The sequence below is a fragment of the Mus pahari genome, chromosome 4 (assembly GCF_900095145.1).
Source record: "Mus pahari chromosome 4, PAHARI_EIJ_v1.1, whole genome shotgun sequence".
NCBI lineage: Eukaryota > Metazoa > Chordata > Mammalia > Rodentia > Muridae > Mus > Mus pahari.
The window spans coordinates 51715268-51723326 of NC_034593.1; the positions used below are offsets into that span (position 1 = coordinate 51715268).

General features: G+C 43.7%; 1 protein-coding gene across 3 annotated transcripts in view; it reads right to left on the bottom strand.

Moving 5' to 3' along the window:
* Clrn1 (clarin 1) overlaps positions 1–8059 on the bottom strand; it is a 34242-nt gene that overhangs the window by 1950 nt on the left and 24233 nt on the right. The window lies entirely within an intron of this gene.

Here is an 8059-nt window from a genome sequence, read left to right on the forward strand (position 1 = left end):
AAAAAAAAAAAAAAAAAAAGAATCAAGCCGATCTCACTGCAGCCTGAATTGCTGGGCACCTTCAAAGCACAATGACAAACTCAACTGCTAAGCAGCCACTGTGGCTTCAAGAGAACATATTTCTTTGTACTTCACAGGTGATGAAGGACAAATGTCAGTCATTCAGTCCCTTCTGAAAGGCCCCTGATTTCCTCATAAAATGGTACCATGATCCCTCCAACCCTCAACTTGCCAACACTGCCCAGAGGAGTACCTGGGCCAAAGGTAGCTTTGGATAAAATGTTGTTGATCAACAGCATACCTATTCTCTCTGTAGCTGAACTCATGTGGCTGGGCATGTGGCTGCCCTTAATATATTCAGGTGAGTTGAGGGTCACTGAGGTGGAGAAGCAGGAACTTTCTGCCTCCTTTCCTTCTCATAACAGAAATATGGATGCAATGCCTTCTGGGGACATTTTGGTCCAGGTGGCATCAGAAATGGAAGCCATGGGACAGGGGAGATAGCTCTCTGGTTAAAATACATACTGTGCAAGTGTGAGCACCAGATATCAGACCCGCAGAACCCAGGTAAATGCTGGGTGGGTGTGGTGGTCACCCTGTAATTCAGGCTTAGAAGGCAAAGATGGCACCCACAGAGCGAGCTTGCCAACAAGACTAGCCATATCTGGGAACCTTGGGTTTAACTTGAGAGGCCCTGCCTCAAAGAATAAGATTGAAGAGAGATCAAAGTTGTTTCTCCTCATCAACCCTGGGCCTCAACACACATGCACACACACATACTCACTCAAAACCAAACAGAAACCACGACTATAGCAAAATAAGAAAGGTAAAACCCGAAGCCCAGGAGGCTCAGGCTATCCCTGAAGTTTAACCCCCAAATTTCAATATATGAAGACATTTTCTGTTTACTTTGTTTCCCTTACTGCTTTGATTCCCTACCACTTACCACTAGTTGTAAAGGAGGTGGCTATAGGCTGCGTGAGACCTCTGCAGAAGAGGGCTGCTCCATACTAACTAGGTTCTGAAACTGATGGGTGGTCATCTTCTGGCCTAAGGATGAAGAAATGAAAAACAATTCCCCCCACCCACTTCCCCTTTCCACCTGCAAGTGGACAGCCTCAGGGACAGAAGCCAGTAGCAAGTGGGGCCAGACCTCGAGCAGGATGGACAGCCAGGATTCCTGAAAGCTTTCATAGCTACGCTTTTATTTAGGCTGTCAATAAGCCGTTCGTGTTAGTAGTTGACTAGCTGAGACAGCTTTCTGACTTTGGTTAAACCAGTTGAGTTCAAACCCAAATCCCTTCCCTTAATATATAAAATTAGGTAGTTGGAATCCCCAAATTGCATCTTCAGTTCCATCATCTGCAATAGGTAGATATTTTATGATTAGCTTTTGACATTGGAATTGACACATACAAATGAGCAAGTAATAGCTTGTCCTATGATGTTTATGCATGACTTTTTTGGTTTCTTACAATCTTTTCTAAAGATTACATTATTTTATATGTATGAGTGTTTTGCTCACAGTATGCCTACATGCGTGGTGCCTGGAGGGGTCAGACAAGGGTGTCAGATCCCTAGAATGTGGAATTCCAAACAGTTGCCAGCCACTATATTGGAACTAGGTATCAAACCTGGGTCCTCTACAAGAACGGTAAGTGCTCTTAATTGCTGAACTCCCTCTCTAGCCCCTCTTGTTCTTAATTAGAATCTGTTGCGCTGTCCCACCTCACACCAGGAAAGCCTTACTATATCTAACTGTAATACAGTCATTCCCTCAAGTAAGAATATTGTCAACTTAGCACATGGCTCTCTTTATTCTTTGATTTCAGTTAATTCAAATGTTGTGGAAGTAGCAACATGGTCTTGGTGCCTATTCATTAATTCTCTCATTCATTTTTCTTCAGTTAGACATATCATATGCCAGGCATAGGGATAGTAATGGAGACCCAACCTAGAAAGAAAACATACAGGGTTTCTTCTCCTGAAGGGAATACTAGGAAAAATTATAAACCATTGCAATGAGTGTCACAATAGGGAATGCGGGTCACTATTACTGAGGCAGGCAGCATCCTCAACTATCTATCTATCTATCTATCTATCTATCTATCTATCTATCTATCTATAGTTGGCTCACAAAGAAAGGTTGGGGTATGTAGGAGAATCCAGTGAGTGTGGGCACAGGTCTCCATGCCATCTCCAAAATGCAGGCTTGGATTGCTGCACAGATAGAAACTGATAAATGATTGTTGGGGGAGGGGAGCAGATATGCAGAGGAAAGGTGAAGTCATGTTTCTGCTTTGGGACTTCACAAAAATGTTCCTGTCATCCTAGCACTTGTGATGTGGACGCAGGAGAATTGCATGAAAAATAAAAGTGAAAAGTAAAGGCAGGCCAACAGACAGACGAGAAAGAGAATGAGTGAATGAATGAATGAATGAATTACACCTGAGGCTGGCCCCATCAAGTCCACCATCATCGTATAACAACACAAACAGTCAAATGATATTGCTTTCTCAATACTTTATGTCCTACCGACCCTGATATGGCCCTGGAAAGATTCCTTTGTGAGATTTGTCAGCTTAACTATTTTTGTATTCTGAGCTTCAAACCAGCGCTCTTCCCTTGCAAACCATATGATTCCTTTATTGTTAGACCCTAACAAAAAGGCTGAGACGCTGTTTTCTCTTTATCTTTTATTTGAAAATTGTAGAGAAAATGCTATCACTGTTACCATAAGAGCTTCCTTTGTCTGAGGAGATGGTGAGTTTCAGACCGGAGAGGAACACTATTTCCTCGGTGCCTGAAAGGAAAATTCAAGCTCAGTTTCCTTTTCAAGTCATTAAATATTTTAAAGGGACACTTTGTTAAGGGGACAGAGTCTTAGTGAGCCTGCCTTTCAGATTTCTTAGTAAAGTCACCTGTGCATCTTGAGATGCAGACAGTAGCTCATTTGTCAAGATCATGAGAACAGAGTATATGGGCTAATAGAGTGATCTGTAACTTCTCTCTGGACTCTGGGTTTGACCACAACCAACTTTGTTATCTTGAAGTCAGAGGACAAAATCCAAGCCTGAGCCCCAGACAACCTGCCTGTGATGGCTAAAGGGAAACAACTCAGTGTGAATTGGAGGTATTTTCGCTTCTCTTTGTCCATATCTACAAAAGAGATGTGGGATCAAGGATAACTATTTATGACTTACTGGCCAAAGGATGTAACATGAAGGCTTATGCTGTGTGGCCTGGTTGCTTGGGATGTGGAGAGAGGCGGACTGAGAGATGTGTGTGTGTGGGGGGGAACAGGTCTTGTCACATTTCCAAAATGATTCTCTATCACAGCAAGAAGGGCCTGGACATCATGTCACCTATTTAGAGGGTCTTGCTTTGTTCCCTTTTGAAACTTTCTCTTGAAAGTTCTCCCTCCCACAAAGAGTAGTGTGCTTGAAGTCAGAGGATCATGTCCACCTGAAGAGCATGCCTGAATTATAACCCATACTGCTGGGACCCTGGAATTCTTGCCCCTACAGACCTGAGCCCATATCCAGGGCTGCATGGTTATCTTACAGACGTTAGTCCTCCCAAGCACATGTTAGTGGCTGCTGGTACATACCCCTGAGCCCTATGAGTTCTTAGAAATAGTTATTTGATACACAGCTCATTGGCAGACCCCTCAATAGATACTCAAAGCCTTTCCTGGATGAGGTGAAGCCAAACTGAGACAAGAAGCAGACTGAACAGGAACTGATGGGGCTTTGTGTGGGGGCCATCGGAGTCAGGAATTCTAAATTTCAATCCCTCCTAGGACATTTCTTGGGACAGAAAGTTCAACATATTGTATTTAATGGTTTATTTCACTTTGAACTTAGATGCTTCAATGCATGCATTTGGATTTTCATTTGTATGCCCTGAAGGCCTTTCTTTCTTTCTTTTTATTTTTTTATATTAGATATTTTCTTTATTTACATTTCAAATGCTATCCCGAAAGTTCCCTATACCCTCCCCCCGCCCCTGCTCCCCTACCCACCCACTCCCACTACTTGGCCCTGGCATTCCCCTGTGCTGGGTCATATAAAGTTTGCAAGACCAAGGGGTCTCTATTGCCAATGATGGCTGATACGCCATCTTCTGCTACATATGCAGCTAGAGACACGAGCTCAGGGGGTACTGGTTAGTTCATATTGTTGTTGCACCTACAGGGTTGCAGCCCCCTTCAGCTCCTTGGGTACTTTCTCTAGCTCCTCCATTGGGGGCCCTGTGTTCCATCCAATAGCTGACTGTGAGCATCCACTTCGGTGTTTGCCAGGCACTGGCATAGCCTCACAAGAGGCCACTATATCAGGGTCCCCTGAAGGCCTTTCAAGTGTCAGAGTTAGGCTTGTGTGTCTCTCTCCTGTTTTCTTCCAGTGAGCATGTTACATCAATCCCCCTCACTCAGTTGGAGGTATTGGGACAGCTCCCCAATGTGTCTGCCCATCTGATCATCTCTGCTGTACTCACAGAAAAGTCAGAATGAACCAGACTTTGGAAGCCTGCTGAACTTCACTCATACTAGAATTTGGAAAACAACCGGGCTCAAGGCCCACATTTGCAGCCCAGTGTCACACTCAATGACCACAGTCTCTTTCTTTTCATCTGTCTGATTCCCCCGTCATCTGGATTGTGCTCCTCTCTTTAATGGTTTTGATTACTGAGTTCATTTCTAACTAGATAAGATAGCTGAGTGATAGGACTGTCATACCACGAATGATCAGACATTAACAAATGCTTGTGATGTTCTAGACACTGCACACTCTGATTCTTATCTGGCAGCTGCCTGGGAGTGCTGAGTTAGGTGTCTGTCTCCTCAGGCCAGACAACACAAGAACATAGGTCACAGCCAATAAGAAAGTTGCTTTTTCCATTCTGCTTAGCCCTGAGCATAACTATGCTTTTGAGTGAGAACACTTCTCAGGGTCTATGGGCATTCACTGTGCTGTGGGCTGATGTCCTCACAGGGGAAGGAACTCTGAAATTATCCTATTAGCACTAAATTCTGATTTTGGAAAATAATAAATTAGAATGCCAGTTTCTTTGAAAGTAATGGCCAGCATTTGCAGAATGAAAACACATGTCTCCTAGGTGGCAAATAGTAGAGGCATTGTCTATGTAACATCAGATGGTCATTTACTTCTTTAGCATCTTGAAAGATGCAAATTAAGGGTGGGAAATTTCACATCTTAATACGTGGGGTGTTGATCGTCTGTGTGTGACTTTATACACTGTCACTCATTGAAGGTGAGGTCCCTTACCTTCAGTAATGACTTCATTCCTAGGTAGATGTTTTCTGATTTCACAATGCTACAAAGACACCACATAGAGAGGGTGTCAATGGACAGGGAAATGGAGCAGACACCAAGGAGTGAATGTTAAGGTTGTGATAGCCAGTAATTAGGCTACAGGGTTATATAGAAGAGATGCAGAAAAAGGAGCAACATTAGTTAAGCTAAACTTCTCATGTGTTCTATAATAGGTGGTTGTACAATCCATGTTTTCCTGAGATCTTTTCACTGTTATCTTATTGAGTGGGGTCTAAAATCATGATGTTTAATGTAAATGGTGTTTTAAAGAAGAATGTCATTGTTGCTAGTAGATATGCAGAGCTGGTTTTGTTTTATGCATATATTCCACAAATACCGTATAGCTACTGTACTATTCTGGGCTCTAATGATACAAGACTAAACCAAACAAGATTTAGAACAACTTTCCATCACAGGGCCCTCAGGGTTTGGCAGCTAGGACACAGAGGGATGGGATAACAAAGTAAGTGTAGTCCACGGTTGAACAGAGTAGATGTACTAAGGAGAAGAGAATAAACCAGGTAGGGAAGAGAGAAAGATGGAAGGGTAGGGAGTCCTCGTGAAGATAAGCGTCCAGTATATCCTGAAGGAAGTGAGGGAGAGCATAAATACATGGAAGGAAGTGTACTTCAGAAAGGGGGCTACGGTGTGTGAAAGGCGAGTCAGGCATGGTGAGCACTTGCATGTCCACCAGTGCCCCAGCTTGCAAATAACAACTCAGAGGTTTATTATTTATTAATAAATGCCTAGGCCTTAAGCTAGACTTTTTCCCTGACTAGCTCATAACCCAGCTAACCCGTTTATACTACTCTATATCTACCTCATAGCTGGTTACTTCCCCTGGCAAGTCTTTTACATGAAGGAAGGCCCGGCTAAGGCTCTCCCTACTCCTGTGGGCAGCGCTGAGTCAAATACATAAGAACTCAGTATGCTCAAACATCAATGTGCCCCTGTGAACGTGGGGGCTGGTCACCACTGTGCTCAGCACCCTCTCATAGGTTCCTTCTTTTTCTCTACCTCCTGAGCTCGGAAACATCTTTCTGTCTCCCTGACTGACCTGACTGTATCAGAACTGCATTGCCCCCAGCTTCTCACACAGCAGGGCATCTTCATTCAAAGCTCACTGGTAGCTTCCATCTTGAAGCATTCCCCTCAAAACCTTTCAACACCACAATTTCCTGCGTTTCCTTCTCTTGAGATTCCTTTACTACATACACTACACCCTTCCTCCTCAATCCCCAAAGCCACACATCTCTCTCTCTCTCTCTCTCTCTCTCTCTCTCTCTCTCTCTCTCTCTCTCTCTGTACATTCTCCTAGCAAGTGATCTCACCTATTTTCATTCTGCATAATTCCTGTGCCCTGACCACAGTTAAATTTAAGTCTTTCATCTAGACCTGTTCTCTGAGCACTAGAACTGTGAACTGTGTCCACCTGTCCCTGTCACACCTGTACTTGGCTATCTCAGAGCATCTCAGAACTGACACACCCCAAATGGACCATTTGATTTCTAGGAATAAGCACCTGTCTTTAAAGGGTAACCCTGAGCCCCACTCTGCCTGTCTACCACAGAGAAGGCCACAGCCATTTTCTTGTCTTCCCCCAGCTCCAAGGCAGTGGCATGGGTTTCAACCAGAATTGTCTTAAAGAGGTAACTCTACCATACGCTTTAAAATTTTCCAAAGCTCGCTGCAATTAAAATCCACTCTAAAACATTTAACATAGCTTTTAAGCTCCAATAGTAACTATTTCGTGTGATCTTTCTAGCTCCTCTTAAATGTTTAAACTAATGAATGTGCAATTCTTCTCACTGTCTGTCCCTCCAGCTGTTTGAGCATCCTTTCTGTTCTTCCACAGAACCGTCCTTCCCCGGGGTCTTCCGTGTGCTTTCTCTGCTGCTTGGGAAGGACGCTGCTGGGAAGCTGTCTCTGAGAGCTCTCAGCAACTCAGCTTCTGGGAGGGGACTCTGTTCCAAACTCAAAGCCTGATCCCTGCTCTCCTTGTCAGAGTAATCTAGTTGTCACCCTTAGAAGCATGGCACCAGGCAGTCATTTATTTATTGACGTACACTTTTGCTTGACCTTCCCCATAGGCTGCAGACCCCACAAAGGCACAGCCCTGTTGCTGGCTTCACTGTGGAGTCATCAGTACCCTTTATAAGCACTGGTGTGTAACCAATGCTCTGTCTGCCAAAGAAGCTAAGAGTGAACACACCGGCGGCACTGATCCTCCACCTACCCTGCAAATCACTTCATTTGAAACAAACTAAACCAAAATCCAAAGTCACTACCCGAGCCCCGCCCCCAGAGCCTCCACCTTAATTAGCATGGTATGGGGATCTGGTTTCAGTAATTTTAGAATGCTCATCAGGGGATTTTTTTTTTTTTTTTTTTAAGTTTTGAGTGGGGTAGTCATTGCCCCAAATGGACAATGGGGTCTAGTAAGGGGAAAAAGGTTTCTTAAAACTAGTCTGTAAATGACTAGACGAGAAAGCAAATTAACTGGTTTGCAACAATAATAGTGTCCAGGAATGTTATACAGACTAGATATGCACTCACTGAGAAGCGGATATTAGCCCAGAAACTTAGAATACCCAAGATACATCTTGCAAAACACAAGAAAACCAAGAAGGATGACCATCATGTGGATACTTCATTCCTCCTTAGAATAAGGAACAAAATACTCATGAAAAGATATAGGTACAGAGACAAAATTTAGAGCTAAG